At 33.1% G+C, this 18,080-nt stretch overlaps 2 long non-coding RNA genes across 6 annotated transcripts in view; one reads left to right on the plus strand and one right to left on the minus strand.

Moving 5' to 3' along the window:
* Nucleotides 1–18,080, minus strand: part of LOC129060006 (uncharacterized) — a 287,201-nt gene that overhangs the window by 173,878 nt on the left and 95,243 nt on the right. The window lies entirely within an intron of this gene.
* Nucleotides 1–18,080, plus strand: part of LOC129060008 (uncharacterized) — a 38,328-nt gene that overhangs the window by 12,629 nt on the left and 7,619 nt on the right. Inside the window, exon 3 of the long non-coding RNA XR_008526313.2 lies at nt 216–332. This is a non-coding gene — a long non-coding RNA (uncharacterized LOC129060008). The remainder of the gene's footprint in view (nt 1–215; nt 333–18,080) is intronic.

Below are 18,080 nucleotides of genomic sequence, written 5' to 3' on the forward strand. Positions count from 1 at the left end.
CTGTAAAAGAAGTAGTTAGTTTGAGAAATAGGTGTCTTTAAAAATGCTTAGTGAAACAATCTGCACACTTAAATTCTGGATTCCTGAGTTCTTTCCCTGCTTCTGCGCATTTAGGAATTATGTGACTTTATTATGAACACATTTCTACTATATGTCAGGTATTCTTGCTATATGTTACTAGTAATTTTTAATTTATTTATTTGTTTTTGAGACAGTGTCCTTCTCTGTAGCCCAGGCTGGAGTGCAGTGGCATGATCTCGGCTCGTTGTAACCTCTGCTCCCAGGTTTAAGTGATTCTCCCGCCTCAGCCACCTGAGTAGTTCGGATTACGGGTATGAGCCAGCATAATTTTTGTATTCTTAGTAGAGACAGGGTTTTGCCATGTTGGCAAGGCTGATTTCCAACTCCTAGCCTCAAGTGATCTGCCTACCTCAGCCTCCCAAACTGCCCAGATTATAAGCATGAGCCATCATGCCCAGCCGTAACCTTTTAAATAAATTGCCAGTATAGATATCATCCTGTTTTGGTAGTAATAAAGTTGGGGTTCAGGAAATTTAAATTAGCTGCCAGAAGTCACAAAGTTAGCAAATGACGGAAGCAGAATTCAAATCTACATTTAACTAATTCCAAAGATTGACTCTTTAAAATGCATCAGACTGTGACCCTCAATAAATTTCATAATCCCACTGAATTTAAATTTATTTATATACATAAAGCAGTAAGCCACTTCTTATATAACTTATCCAATTGTTGGATTAATAAAAAATACAAGAAGTTGAATATATTTTATGTGTAAAGGTGTTTAATAAATATTTCAAATTTTTTATTACTTTTTCTTCTAATCCTAGGTTATTTTAAGTAGAAATAGTGCTTGGATTTTATCAGTTTCCTAGAAATATAAAACTGGAGGTATGTAATGCCAGTTTTACTATCTAAAAGAAATCTGCATAAAATTATCCTATTGTAAATTTGAACTGACATAAATGCTATTACTCAACTATAAAATACAGGATGATTTTATTCTTAAAGATGACTAATTTTGGATTGCATTACATGCAAAAATACTCATAAATAACAAAGTATTATTTGTCTTAAATAAATACTTCCCTTACAGTACTGATTTTTAATGAGTCATTTCAATGTAAATTTCTGACTATATTTATAGAATAAGAAAAATTCTGTATTCTCACATCAGTAGACATAGTCAAGCCTGTTTCCTCAATGTGAATAAGTATAATAACATAATATAGCATCTAAGTCTTTTTTTTCAGATTTTTGTTTTAATAATGCCATAAACTGCTTAAAATTACTTTTGAAATCTAACATTTCATACAAATATAATATAGAAGGAACTATGGGAACTACTACTAAAATTGCTTCACTTGAAGCAAAAATTGGAAGAAGAGTAATGTTTATCAAAGTTCAATATGATGAGCCACTCTTTGCACTTCTGAAATATGAGCTGTAATATCCAATTACTTAATGAGTAAAGCCATGAGCTTGCCAGTCACAGACAGGATTTCTGTCCTGTCCTTGTCACTTATTAGCTGAGAAATCTTGTTATTTTACTTAAATTTCTGAATTCTGGATAAATTTAGTATTTACCTCCTAGGGTAGGTGTAAGAAAAATGAGTTTATTGATATGAAATAGTTTGCATAGTTTCAGAAAGACACTAAGTACTAATAATATATAAAAATTTCAGGCCACTCATGAAGCATTCTAAATACAGTTTATTTTCAGGAGAATGTTTTTTTTAGATTGCAAATTGTGACATGCTATGTGAATATGAACTTGCTTTACATTTTTACTAGAAACTGGAAAATTCATAAAATTTCCCTTATTGAGATGTTAATAATACAAGATATTAGTATTGACTTAATATGCTTTTCTTATTTTTACACAAAATTAATAGTATCATTAAAAATTTGGTAAGCTTCCGTACATTGTTTTAACATAGCGTTTGAAACATTGTCATACAGGCCAATCCTAAAAAGAACTGGGGCAAATAGACTCACCTAAAAAAGGTATTTTTCTTATGAAATGCAAATTTTCCCACCTGCTTTTAGGACATTCCCTGCATCTGTTAAATTCACACATCTTTTTTGGAAAAGAAATAAATTGGCTCAAGAGCAGACATTAGTAGAAGTTCCTTATTTCATCAAAAATAAGGAGCTAGGAAAGAGGACACTAAGATTGGATTTTATTCTGAGTAGAATGAGAAGCCATTGAAAGGGTTTAACGAAGAGCACTGCACTATGTCATTTGTGGTGCAACACCTCTAATCTGGCTGCTATGTGGGGAAGGGCTTTTAGAGAGACAAGAGTGTAAGCAAGAGAAATCGTTCAGGAGCAGTCGTGGTAACACAGGCAAGAGATAGAAATGGTGGTACAGACTTTTTTTGGTTGTATAGTCAGGAACAGGTGGGTTTATATATAGTGAAGGATGTGTGACCACAAAGTGCAGTCGAATGTTCCTCTCAGCAAGTAAGCATTGTCCTCCTCCACAAAATTCTGAACACAGCAAAAAGAAAGTGCGAGATTCACATATTATCACTGCATTGATTAAAAATTGTTCAAGTGGCCAGCAGTAACTTCTTAGAATGAGTTTATTGGACCTGTGGTGCTCCATCTAGATCCCTCAGCCAAGGTGACAACTCCTTCCAAGGACATCCTGCATCTAGAGGACGATAATGAGGAACACAAAGACACAGCCTCCCTTCTTAACTCAGAACAATTCTGAAGGAATATCAACTCCAAACCCTCCATGAGGTTGGCTGGGGCTTTCACTGGGAATGCATGGCAGCTTGACATCCCCCTGTACCAAATCTTACTTCTTTTTCCTTTCCACAGGTGCTAATCCCAAGAGCACTTTCTAGCAAATGTTGTGTACATTAAAAGGCCTCACTTTAGCAGGACAGCCTCATTCCCTGCTTGCCTCATACTCATTCTGCCAGACCCAACTTAGCATTCTCAGCAATTCTCAGGCTTTCTCTCATCTTTGGGGATTTGAGCATTCTGATGCTTCTGTTCAGATCACCCTTATCTATTGTTCCAACTAGTGCTTGTCTGCTCACATTTTAGTCCAATTCAGAGTTGATCACTTCTGGGACTTTCCCCAAACCTTTCATTTTGGATTACAGGTTTCGCTCTAAGCTTCCCCAGTACTATTTAGAGATTAACTCTGAGATTACATTCACACAAAAGTAGTAATTTTTTTGTGTAATCTTTCAATGAAGAATAAGACCTTTGAAAAAAAGAGTATCTCTATTTTCTTCAGGTTTCTTTAATGTGTAGCACATTGAGTGATACAAAATGGTTTTTTAATAAATATTTGTCAACTGAATAAAGCAAAAAAGAAGCTTATGAGTGAGTGAAATAATAAATGAGGTTGAGTGAAACTGATCCAAAGCCTTTGGAGATATATTCCAGATCTTTCTTTCACTTTCCTCTTTTTGCCAAATTTGTCAAACATTCATTCTAATAGTAGTAATAATGATAATAACAATAAATGGTAACAATGAGAATATCATTAATATCTGGCACTAATACAGTCTTAAGTGTCAGGAGTTATGCTAAGCGATTTAAATGAATTATTATGCTTCCTCCAAACAACACTGTTGGGTGTAATTACTCTCATACTCAACCTCATTTTGAAGACAAGGAAGACAGAGAAGTTGAATATTTTTCCTAGATTTCAAAGAGAAAAAAGTGAGGGAGTTAAAGTCATCCACCTTTAAATAAATGCCGGTTCATGGAAGGCATTTTTAACACACTGTTCTTTATTCCATATATTTTATTATATTTAAAATTTTTTTTAAATCTTATTATTATTATACTTTAAGTTTTAGGGTACATGTGCACAACGTGCAGGTTTGTTACATATGTATACATGTGCCATGTTGGTGTGCTGCACCCATTAACTCATCATTTAGCATCAGGTATATCTCCTGATGCTATAAAATTAAGGAAAAAGATTGGAACCGAAAAGCAGGGACATAGACTTAGGCATTAGAATTGTTGGCTTCTGAACGGCTTGGACTAATAAAAACTCTCAGATATCCGTTTCTCTTAAATGTAAAAATTCAAAATTTGTAGCTAAGAGAAGTTGGCTCAATTAAGTGAGATATTTTATGTACACACAGTAGACATTAATTCCCCTCTCTTCTTGCCCTCTTTCGCCCCACAATGACTTTTTATCTTTTATATAAAGTATTAATTTATAATATGCTTTGGTTTTGACACACAAACAATATAGGTGATTAATTGTATTCTTTTTAATATAAATCATCATGCTCTGCCCCTACAAAATATTAATTAAAATTAAAAATTGAAGCTAACTTTAAACTTCAATTAAATTTGCCTTTCCTGATACATAGTTCTTTTATCATTATAAATGAATCAAAAGCAACTACACCGTTACAAAAACTCATCATAAAAAAGGCATTAAGATTTCATGAGAAAGAGAGAAAGAGGGAGAAAGGAGAGAGTGAAATTGGAGTGACATATAGCACAGCTTCTTCTGTGTAATGAGCTTGGAAGATCAAAGAATCCTCTATATTTTTTTTTTCTTTACTGCCAAACACAAAGCAACTTCACAGGGAAAGTTAAGTTGAAATTCTTAAGGTCATGGGTTAGAACTAACTTGTGACAAAGTTTTCTGTTAACCTGTTAGAGAAGAAATATCAGGGAAGCCATAAAAGAACATTCTATAAGTTGCTCTGGGACATGTTTTCAAATAGTACCCTATCACATTACCTAAAAATGTCATCATTGATGAACAGCCTTTGTGGTAGATAGAGCTTTGTAGTTAATGTACTTGCCCGAACTGCTCCAAAACTCACTTTTGAGAATTTAGGAAGATGACCCTTAGCCAACTTAATGTTTAGAAGTACCACTCTAGGATCTGCATCATTCTTGTTATCATCAACCCAATAATCTGTAAGATTTATACAGAGTAAGCCTGAGCCTGCAACGAGTGAGCAGGCAGTGATTCATTGTTAGTATATTTTCCAAATTGTATTATATCACTGGGTTATTAGGAAAATTATGTAAGATTAGTTGAGCAAAAATAAGAACATGTAGATGTAATATAGATATAGAAAATGAAAGAAAATAATATAACTCCACATCCATAATTGTAGGCCTAATACAGCTATAATTATTGTAGCTGAAGTTTAAGAGGAGAGATATTATTTCTAGAGATTAGAATGATAATGTGGTAAGCAGAACATTCTGTTAAGACAAGCTTAACACATTGATTCTATATTAGGAAATAAGAAAATTTTGCAGAAGATTTCGTAACTTTGCATTTGAACTTCACATATTGAATCTTTGGGTTTCATTATTTGGAAAAAATGACGATTTTTACCACTTTAAAATTATTCTTTCATCAGAGTACATAGTTAACAAAAGTAGCCCCAAGTTTTTTTCTATTTAACTTCAAATTTTAAGTAACCAGAAGGCAATATTGACAGTATTGTTTTAATCTATGTATGTATATTTACATGTATGTATTGCAAAATCAATGCCAATGTTCTGTGAATTTTTTTTCCAATATTAATGTTAAATTTATTTTACTTATCAAAACAAAAATTAGTCTATTCTGTTGCTATAACTCAGATGTAGAAATATAATGGCTGTACTTAATACTAGAAATATTTAATTGCTTTCTTAATACCTAAAACTCATTTTACATCTTAAGTTGAAGACAAAACATGTTCCAAGTTTAATACATGGCAAAGTATACACAACTTCAGTTATAACATATTAACTTTGTACATGAACTAGAACTAGATAGCCTATTGATATGCAGTACTATATTTATGAATATAAATTGGTTAAAAAAAACCTCTAGCACAGAAAATGTTTTCCACGTGTCTTAACACTGCTGCAAATGAAGAGATAATATACTTCAGAGAGAGAAATACTCTTTATAGTTATTACTTGTGAGCTTAAGGAATAAAATTATGAAATACCAAGGAAGCAATAGCTACAAAAACATATAAACCACTGTGGCAAGAATGATGGTGCTAATGGTGTTTATTTGCATATGACACTTGCTGTAAAATAAACGCAGATGAATAAAACAAGAATTTATTATCTTACCTTTGATTGTTTGCTTTATCTCAGCTCTACGGGGAACTGATCAGTTATAGTATTCTTTACCTATTTGCATTCCTATTTAGAATTGCTTCACTTGGCAAACATTTCAGTAAGTTTTATGCATGAGAAAATCAAGTGTGTTTGAAATTGATAAAGGTTGTGAAGAGCTATATATTAGCTAAACAGAATTTCTGTAAATATATTTTAATGCAAATCTCATCAACCAAATGTCAGAATCACTCCAGTGATAGTTATGCTACTGCAACATGCTCACTCTAGAAAGGAGCAGGCTGTTCACCAGAGATTCATACTTTAAGCAGAGGTAAAAAAAATTATTTGTTCTGCATCTTTCCTGATAAACAAAGCAACTTTCTTGTTTATTCTCTGTTTAAATAAAGGTGAGTGGTAAACATTTGATAAAAGTACTGTTAAAATAATAAGAAATGCCAACTATATAGTCATTTCTCAAGAAAAAAAAAATTGTTCCTTGAAAATGTTCATAAATACCTCTTCTTCTCTGTCTCTTTTGGGTGTGACCTTTTATCTTTTGTGATATATATTTAAAATTCAGTATCCCAAAGACACTGAGTGTGTGTTGGATACAGAGGTAGGGGTGTTTCTTCCACTGGTCTTGTTTCTCTGGCGCACCCTGGCAAATACAAGATGTTTGCTTTTTGTTTCTGCTAATAGTTTCTAGCTGTATTATGGTGTTGTCAGAGAGTGTTGTTTATATTTTGATTTTGAGGAAAGTACTGATGTTTTCCTTGTGACCAAATCATATGATCACTTTTTCTAATTGTGTCATAAGCACTGGGGGAGAAGGCATATCCCTATCATCAGGGTGTAGCACTCAAAATATAAGAATATAATCTAATTGATTATGTTAATTAACTTTTCTATTTCCTAATGTATTTATTTTTGCCCAATTAATCTGCCTTGTAATGTAGCAGTTTATTATATCATACTGTTATTAGGGTGTTTCTATCTTCACATCTCTAATTCTCTGTAACTTTTCCTTCATAATGGGTTTTACTGTGTTATTTGGCACAAAAATATAAACATCTTCAACTTGAATTGTACCTTTTAGTATTACAATTGTTTCATTTTTAGCATCTCTGGGCATCTTTGGAGATTGAAGAGTGAATCAGGATTACCATACCTTCCCTCTGTTTCTGTCTATGTTTCCATCTCTGTCTCTATCTAGATGCCTATGTCTTGTTCATCTCTTTAATTTTAAACTCTCTGAATCATTCTGATTCAGATGTGTCTCTTTTTATAGTACATAATTCAAATTTGTTTTGTGTGTCAAATTAATTTTTCTTCCTTTTATTAAGTGCATTAAGCCTATATATATTTATTTAAATGAATAATATATTTGGTCACTACTCTGACATAATATTTTATAATTACATTTTTCATTATATTTGCTATATTTCTTTCTCTACAAGATATGGTCATACTTTTTAGAAATAACTTTTCCTAATGAATTATTTCAACATTTGTGACATAGGAGATACAAGTCTAATACAGTCTTACTAATTGTTAACGTAAAATTTCTATATTTATTTTGAGGAACTGGCATAATCACTAATTGATGCAAAAATGGGCTTGTACACACATTTAAGATAATTTAAATTATGTGTATATAGATATTGTTTAACAATATTATTTCTCTATCTATATAACCCTGCATATAGACACTGTGAACAAAGCATTATGTTATGTTCTATATAAAAGAAATTTATGGTAAATATATATATTTACCATTATATATATATAAAATATAGTATATTATATGGTATATATATGGTATATTATATGGTAAATATATATATTCCAGTATTAGGAATGCATGTATTTTCTACTTTTATTTTTTCCTTTCTAGTTACAGACCCTAAAATGTTCATGTTATATATTTATTCTCAGGCATTAGAAATTTTTAAACACAAGTGACCACATAATGAAAATAATTGTTTTAAATTAAAGGTGAAGATGCTACTCCAGATTTTTTTTAATAGTTTCTTTAGGGTTGAAGACCAGCCAGATGATAGAAAAGGGCTCTCCAGTGCTCATTCCCTGGCAGAAACATCAACTCAAACACCTATCCACACACAAGAAAATCTTCACAGGAGCTAAGGAAATCAGGTGAAAAATTACAGCACCAGGCTCTAGCACAAACATAAGAAGAGATGAGTCACAAGTGTAGGAATGACAATCTTACATTACCTGCATCACTCCTTCGCCTACTCAGGGAGCATAGCATAGAGAGAGAGATAACCTCTGGATTGGATAGGAGAGGGGATTGAGCTCTGGACTTTGTCTCAGATCCCAAAAGTACGCCCAACCTAGTAAAACCCAGAACGAAGCAGGCCTCCATTGCCCCAGACTCTATACTGCTATTTGCAAACTGAAGGTCTATGCCTGCACCCATGCAAGGCTAGATCCCATAGCTCTTTGTTTCAGGCCTGTGCAACAGACTTGATATCTGAGCTACCCTACCTTTCAGCCCATCCTCAGTGATCACAGGCTCCAGAATACCCCTAGCACTGAGTTAGCCCCCACAGCCACATACTTCAGACATGCCTGAACACCTAGTCAACCACTGCAGCACTAGTTAGCATCTGTGGACACAACCAGGCTGATCATTGTTGATACAGGCTTCAGGCTCACCTAGCACCAAGCCATTCCCTGCATCCCAGGTTCCATTCAAGTCTTGGTGACTCCAGGGTTCAACCTTGCTCCAGCAGACTCAGGGTATAGGCCTATACAAGTAGGTGCCAGTACCAAGCTGGACTCCATGGCTTAAGGATACAATAGCACCCCTGTAGATCTCCAGGCCCCAAGATAGTACCTATGGACTCAAGGCCCATGTCCATCCCAGAGGACCCAGGTGCAAAGCCCATCTCAATGCCTGACCAGTCATTGTAGAATCATACTCAAAGCCCATCCCACTGCCAGCTCCAAGGCCAATCATACTGTCAGCTCAGTCCCTGTGGACACAGTTTTCTGGTCAATTAGACCAGAATCATATTGTCAGCGAAGAGAGATAATTTGACTTCCATCTACTACCTGGAGTAGATACGAACTCCAGGTCTGCCTTTATGTACCCAGGCTCTACCTCCATCCCTGAAGACCCAATCAACAGGTCTGCCCCAGTGGATCTAGGCTTCAAGCCCAACCTCATGGACCCAGGCTCCAGGTTTATGAACCTGTTGATCAATGCATCAGGGAAACCTTCCAATGACTCCAGCAGCATGTGCACCCTCAGATCACATCAGATAACCTGCCTAGGATCTCTCTATAGGTGAAAGGTTTTTCCAGACAAAGTCAGTCTACAAAGACTGTAATAAGCACCTACTTAAAATGTGTGGACAACGACATGAGGCAACAACAAATATAAAGAAAAAGACATAATACCATCAAAAAAAACCAAAATAATCTACAAGTAACTGGCATCAAAACATGTAGATATGAAAACTGCTTGGCAAAGAATTCGATGTTACTGTTTTAATGAATCTCAGCAAAATTCAAGAAAATATTGAGAAATAACTCAATGAAATCAGGGAAACAATGGATGACCAAAATTATAAATTTAACAAAGAGATTGAGACAGTTAAAAAATTAAACAAGAATTCTGGAGATGAATTATACAATGAGTGAAATGAAAACTGCTATAGACAGTGTCAATAACATAATTAATAAAGCAGAAGAATCAAAATCTGTGAACTCGAAGACCATTTATTTGTAAACATACTGTCAGAGAAGAAAAGATAAAAAATAATTTAAAAAATGAAGAAAGCTTACAGGATATATTGAACAGCAATAAAAGAGCAAATATTTGAGTTACAAGATTATTTGTGAAGAAGAGAAAAACTAAATGCAGAAAGCTTATTTAAAGAATTAATAGCAGAAACCTTTTGAAAATTGGATAAAGTACCAGGCGCAGTGGCTCATGCCTGTCTTCCAAGCACTTTGGGAGGCCAAGGCGGGTAGATCACAAGGTCAAGAGATTGAGACCATCCTGGCCAACATGGTGAAACCCCGTCTCTACTAAAAATACAAAAATTAGCTGGGGGTGGTGGCACATGCCTGTAGTCGCAGCTACTTGGGAAACTGAGGCAGAAGAATCACTTGAACCCGGGAGGCAGAGGTTGCAATGAGCCAAGATTGTGCTGCTGCACTCCAGCCTGGCAACAGAGTGAGATTTCATCTCAAAAAGAAAAAGAAAAGTATATAAAAGAAAAGAAAAAAAGAAAATTGGATAAAGATATAAATATCCAGGTACAGGAAGAACAAAAATCTTCAACCAGATTCAATTCAAATAAAACTACACTAAAACATATGATTACCAAACTGTCAAAAATAAAAGACGAAGGGAGTATTCTGAAAGTAGCAAGGGAAAAAACAGCAAATGGCTTATACAGGACTTCTAATCAGGCTAACAGCACATTTCTCAGCAGAGACCTTACAGACTGGGGAGTAGGATGGCATGCTTAAAGTGCTGAAGGAAACAAACAAACAAAAAACAATTTCCAAGCAAGAATAGTATACTCCACAAAGCTGTGCACCAAAAATGAAAGGAAGATAAATATTCTCTTAGTCAAATAAAAACTGAAACATCCGTCATCACCAAACTGGTCTTAAAATAAATGCCAAAAGTAGTTATTCAGGGTCAGAGAAAAGGATGGTAATTAGTATAAGAGTATAAAACTTCCTGGTAAAAGTGAGCTTGTGGTAAAATTCAGAATACCCCAATACTGTAATGGTGGAGTATAACTCAGTTATATTTTAAATATGAAGATTACAAAACAAATATGTTAAAAATAACAGTACCAATAATAATTTGTTAAGAAATACACAATATAAAAGGATGTAAATTATGACATCAGAAATTTTGCATTTGAGGGAGTTGGAAGAAAAGTACAGTTTATCCTTACAGAGAACCAACATTTGGTTTTGTTGATCTTTACAACTGATCCTACAGAAATACAAAAGATCTTCAGAGACTATTGTAAACTCTATGAACACAAAGTAAAAAGTCTAGAAGAAATGAATAAATGCCTGGAAACACAAAACGCCCCAAAATTGAACCAGGAAATAATTGAAACCCAGAACAGAACAACAGGAAGTCCCAAAATTGAATCAGTAGTAAAAAAGCCAATCAACCAAAAAAGGCCCTAGACCAGGTAGATTCACAGCTGAGTTCTACTTCTACCAGAGATATGAAGAAAAGCTCATACCAATCCTACTGAAACTATTCCAAAAATTTGAGGAGGAGGGATTCATTTCTGGCTTATTCTACATAGCCAACATCATCTTGATACCAAAACCTGTTGGAGACACAATGAAAAAAGAAAACCACAGGCCAGTGATGAACATAGACACAAAAATCCTCAATAAAATATTAGCAAATAAAATCCAGTAGCACACCAAAAAATTAATTCACCATAATCAAGTAGGCTTTATTCCGGGGATGCAATGCTGGTGCAATATGCCCGTATCAATAAATGTGTTTCACCACATAAACAAAATTAAAGACAAAAATCATATGATCATCTCACCAAATACAAAAAAAAAAAAAAAGCTTTCAGTAAAATCCAGCATACCTTCATGATAAAACCCTCAACAAACTAGATTTCAAAGGAACATCCATCAAAATAATAAGAGCCATCTATGGCAAACCCATAGCCAACATCGTATTGAATGAGCAAAACTGAAACTATTCCCCTTGAGAATTAGAACAAGAAAAGGATGCCCGATCTCATCAATCCTATTCAATACTTTACTGGAAGTCCTAGCCAGAGCAACCAGGCAAGAGGAACAAATAAAAGACACACAAATAGGAAAGGAAGAAGTCAAATTATCTCTCTTTGCTGACAATATGATTCTAGAAAAGCTATTTGAACCAAAAAGCTATTTGAACTGATAAACAACTACAGCAAATTTTCAAGATAGAAAAATAAATGTACAAAAATCAGGAGCATATCCATGTATCAATAACGTTTAAGCTGAGAGCCAAATCAAGAATACAATTCCATTTACAGAAGCCACAATAAGAATGAAATACCTAGGAATACATCTAACCAAGGAAGTGACAGATCTCTCCTAGGAAAACTGCAAAACACTTTTGAAAGAAACCACAGATGACACAAACAAATGGAAAAACATCACATGCTCATAAATAGGAGGAATCAATATTGTTCAATATTGTTCAAAATCATACTGTCCAAAGCAATTCACAGTTTCAGTGCTATTCCTATCAAACAACTAACATCTTTTTTCATGGAATTAGAAAAAAATATTCGAAAATTCATATGGAACCAAAAAAGAGCTTGAATAGACAAAGTGATACTAAGAAAAATGAAGAAAACTGGAGGTATCACGGTAACTAGACCTCAGACTATACTACAAGGCTACAGTATCCAAAACAGTATTGTACTGGCACAAAAATAGACACACAGACCAGTAGAACAGAATACAGAACTCACAAATAAAGCTGTACACCTACAATCTGCTTCTCAACAAGTCAACAAAAATAAGCGATGAGGAGAGGACTCTCTATTCAAAAATGGTGCTGGGATAACTGGCTATCCATATGCCAAAGAATGAAAGTGGACCCCTAACTATCACCATATACAAAAATTAACTCCACATAAATTAAAGACTTAAATGTAAGAGCTCAAACTATAAAAATTCTAGAAAAAAAGTAGGAAATACTCTTACTGATATTGGCTTTGACAAAGAATTTATGGCTAAGTCCTCAAAAGCAACTGCAACAAAAACCAAAATTGACAAGTGAGACCTAGTTAAACTAAAGAGCTTCTGCAATGAAAAAGAAACTGTCAACAGAGTAAACAAACAACCTACAGAATGGGAGAAAATATTTATAAAATCTATGCATCCAGCTAAGGCCTAGTATCCAGACTCTATGAGGAACTTAAATCAATGGGCAAAAAAACCAAATAACCCCATTAAAAAGCAGGCAAAGGGCATGAACAGACACTTCTCAAAAGAAGACATACAAGTGTCTGACAAACATAGGAAAAATGTTCAGAATCATTGATCATCACAGAAATGAAAATAAAAACCACAATGACATACCATCTCACACAGTCAGAATGGCTTTAAAAAATAAAAAAAAAATTAACAGATGTTAGTGGGGCTTCAGAGAAAAGGGGACACTTATACACTATTGGTGGGATTGTAAATTAGTTCAGCCACCGTGGAGAGCAATTTGGAAATTTTTCAAAGTACTAAGCCTTGAACTACCATTCAACTCAGCAATTTCATTACTGAATATTTAACCAAAGGAAAATAACTCTTTCTACCAAAAAAAAACCCACATGAACTCATATGTTCATTACAGCGCTATTCACAATAGCAAAAACATAGAACCAACCCAAGTGTCCACCAACAGTGGACTGGATAAAGAAAATGTGGTACATATATACTACGGAGTTCTATGCAGCCATAAAAGGAAGAAATCATGTCCTTTGCAGCAATGAGTATGCAGCTGGAGATGATTTTCTTAAGTGAACTAACACAGAAAAATAAGGCAAAATATTGCATGTTCTCACTTATAAGTGGGAGTTAAATATTGGGTGCACATGAACATAAAGATGGGAATAGTAGACACTGGAAAATACAAGAGAGGGAACAGAAATAAAAAGGCAAAGTTTGAAAAACTACCTATTGCTTACTTTGCTCATTTATTGGGCTCATTTCAGGTTTAGTCATACTTCAAGACCCAGTATCATTCAATATGTCTTTGTAACAAACCTGCACTTGTACCTCTGAAATTTAAAATGAAAGTTGGAAAAAAGTTATTTAAAAATTTTAAAAAGTATAGAGATTTTTATGCAATCAGAGTTAATTATTGTCAGCTTAAAATAGCTTGTTATAACTATAGGATGTTTTTTGCAATCCTCTTGGTAAGCACAATGCAGAAACTTATAGTATATACAAAAAAGACAAAACTTACAAAGCATATCATTAAAAAAAATCACCTACTTACAAAGACATCAAGAGAAGAGGAAAGGAACAATCTACAAAACAACCAGAAAATAACTAACAAATGGAAGTACTAAGTTTTTACTTATCCACCATTACCCTGAATGATAGATTAAATGATCCAATCAAAAGACATAAAGTGGCTGATAATTAAATAAAAAGGCTAAACTACATGCTGCCTACAAAAGACTTACTTGACTTACTTCACCTGTAAGGATACACATACAATGAAAGTAAAGGAATGAAAAAAGTATTCCACACAAACGGAAATCAAAAGAGAGCAGGAGTGGCCACATTTATATCAGATAAAATAGACTTTAAGTGAAAAACTGTGAAATGAGACAAAGGAAGCCATGACATAATAATAAAGAGGTCAATTTATCTAGAGAACATAACAATTACATATATGCACCCAACATCAGAGCACCTAAATATATAAGGTAAATATCAATAGATCTAAAGGGAGGGATACATTGTAATACAACAATAAGGAACTGTAACAAGGAACAAATCATTTGGACTGAAAATCAATAAGAAAACATGAAACTTAAACTACCCTGTAGGCCAAATGAACCTAACAGACATATACAAGACATTCTACCTAACAGCAGCAGAATATACATTGTTTTCAAGCACACATAGAACATTCTCTAGGATAAATCACATATTATGCCACAAAACAAGTCTCATCAAATTTAAGAAGATTGCAGTTATATCAAGTATCATTTCCAGCCATAATGGTATGAAACCAGAAATTAGTATGTGATATGCTGGACAGAATGAAGGACAGAAACTATATGATCATTTCAATAGAGTCAGAAAAAGCAACTGACAAAACGCAACATTCCTTTATTTTAAGATTCTGAATAATTAGGTATGTAAGAATACACCTCAACACAATGTAGGTCATATATGACAAACCCACAGCTCATAACAAACTGAAAGGTGAAAAGTTGCAAGCCTTTTCTCTAAGATCAGAAACAAGACAAAGTACTCTTACTACAAAAGAAATGAAAAGCATGTAATTTCATGCATTTGTTAATTAGCTCAATTTAGTGATTCCACAATGTATACACATTTTGAAACATCATGTACATAATAGGTAGAATTTTTATTTGTCAAATAAACAAATAAAATGTTAACAATAATTTCTTTAATTTGTGTCAGCTATATTCTGGGCCACTGATTTTTAAATTTTTACATGTCAATAAATATTACCAGAGTCTGTAATTAATGTCTGAATATAGCAGTTGAGGATTTGTGCCCCAGTATATTATTTTAAACAACTTTAACGAGAGGTAAAAGGAAATTTTATGAATTCAATCATATTTATTGGTTAATTTATTTCATATTTTGAACTTAGTCAATTACAACTGCTATAAATTAATAATCTATTAAACAAAAGTCTCTCCATTTTTTAATTTTTATTTTATAATAAATGATGAAATAATATAATGGTTTTACATGATTTTTCATAAAATTAAAAAGTATTACCATTAAGCCAAATATTTAATATTAGGCTTAACTGGTTATTAAAACGAAATTAGCAACTTTGCTTTAACTTCTTTAATAATGATTTTTATCAGTAGATTTATTAGATAATTTAAAAATATTATAACTGTGAATTGCATGAGGACTACATTTCATGTATTAAATCCTGAATTTATACAGTCCATTTTGATGATACAAGTAAGAAATCCTAAAGTAATATTTTCCCACCCAAGTTGATATTAGAGAAAAAAATCATGTTCATAATTTATAGTAAAGTGTTTATATCTTTCAATGTAACATTTCTTATGTTATTTCATCAAGGTATTGCTAAATAAGAATATAGATAGTTCCATATTAAATGATCATTTAACTATTTAATTTCCATCCTTACACCCAAATAAGGCTCTCTTTTAAAAATTAATTTCTAGAATTTTATTTATAAAACTTTATCAAGGATTATAAGGTTATATTTTAAAAGTTATTTAAAATGCTCAACTGATTTAGAGAAGTTTTAACTTGCCTTTGCTTTACCTAATTATAAATTCCCTGTTAAATTATGAGAGAAGCTTATTTTTAGATGTGTCATGAAATTCAGAGTTAGAGAGTGAAGAAATAAACATACATCTAAAGCCACTCTGAAAGAATACTCAAAATAAAATAAGCAGAGAATCAACAATGAAAGTAAAAGAAACATACTTGTATATGAACTTGGCAATAAATTATATTTTCCATGCTTCTGTTTCAATCAACAAAGTAGTAAGGCAAAAAGAAAAATAACATGAATTGACTAATTAGCAAAAAGCAATATAAGTTTGGAAACAAGATTATTAGAGATATTTATGGTTGCATCAAAGATATATGAACAAATTGACTCTTTGTTTTAAGAAATATCTTGGAAACCAATGAACTCAACTCTACTATCACTTATGAGGCAACTAAAGTCCAAAAGAACTAAGTTTTTTTGTCAAAAATCAAGGTTGGAACTGAAAATTTGATATCCAATGAAGTGGCCTTTTAGTTAATGTGAAACAAATTCAAACATTTATTCATATATGTACTTCATCAGTATCTATTTATCAAGCCCCTTGTGTTTATAAAACACTTTACCATGTGCTGGAAATGTAGAAGTGAGAAAATTGAAATGTTCCTATAAATATGTAACTTACATTTTATAAAATTACACATTTTTTCTCTTAAAATGATGACTATTATAGTATAAACAAATTAGTTAATTGAAAAATAATAATTTTCATACTAAAATTCCTATCAAAAATACTCCTGTCACATACTTAACTCCTCAGTGATTTTCACAGTATTTGAAATAATTTAAGTACTGAAGGGCTGGGCATAGTGGCTCACACCTGTAATCCCAGCACTTCAGGGGACTGAGGTGGGTAGATCACCTGAGGTCAGGAGTTTGAGAACAGCCTGACCAACATAATGAAACCCCATCTCTGCTAAAAATACAAAATTAACTGGGGGTGGTAACACATGCTTATAGTCCCAACTGCTTGGGAGGTTGAGTCAGGAGAATCACTTGAACCAAAAAGGCAGAGGTTGCAGTAAGCTGAGATCACAACATTGCATTTCAGCCTAAGCAAGAAGAGCGAAACTCCCTGTATTTAAAAAAAAAAAAAAAAAAAAAAAAGTATGTACTGAAGTTGATAATAGTTTTTGACAGGTATAAATATCATCAAGATAAAACAAGTGCGTTAATTCATAATCAAGTCTGATGAATGATATATCTTATTTACATTGTTTAGGCACTAATTATGATGACCCAACTGAAGACCCAGGTGCACTTCATTTACCAAAATTTTGACTGTGTGAAAAATGATAAATATCTATAATGATGTTCTATTTCTGCCCAAATGAATTTGGAAGCAATGAATCCCACTTCTTCCCTGACAGTACGTCATAGCATTGGGCAAAATATTTCAAAGATTAATAGCTTGTCAGGGAAAGCTCAAACTGATAAGAATGATATGTAAAATTATATATCCCTATGTTTAAAATTATTTCAGGCAAAAGCGCGAAGAACTGCAGAGGGTGCATATAATATATTAAAGGAATATGAAAAATGTCAATATTTCATTTAAAACTTACATGAGGAATGACGGCAGAAAGCTAAAATAGAACTCTGCACTCAAGTAGTATTTTAAAGATTGCAAGTCAAGTGTAGCCGTTTGGAATCGCCAGCTGACAAACTGGCATTAAGAATCAAAGGAAACCTTACAGAAAGTATGACAACCTTGCAGACAGATTAAATTAAAATCTATCAGTATGTAAAAATGAAGGAAAGAGAAAGTTGTTTTTTTTTTTTGCACTCTAATGAGGAGAGTCTCTTGAAATTTAGAAATTAAAACTGTTCATATAAGCAGAAAAGTCTTAGAAACTACTGTAGGACATTGACCCATATTGCCTGCAATTTAAGAGATTTTCCCAAGCTCTAGAATATTTTAAAGAATGTGAAATAC

This window comes from Pongo abelii, chromosome 5 (assembly GCF_028885655.2).
Source record: "Pongo abelii isolate AG06213 chromosome 5, NHGRI_mPonAbe1-v2.0_pri, whole genome shotgun sequence".
In the NCBI taxonomy this organism is placed as follows: domain Eukaryota; kingdom Metazoa; phylum Chordata; class Mammalia; order Primates; family Hominidae; genus Pongo; species Pongo abelii.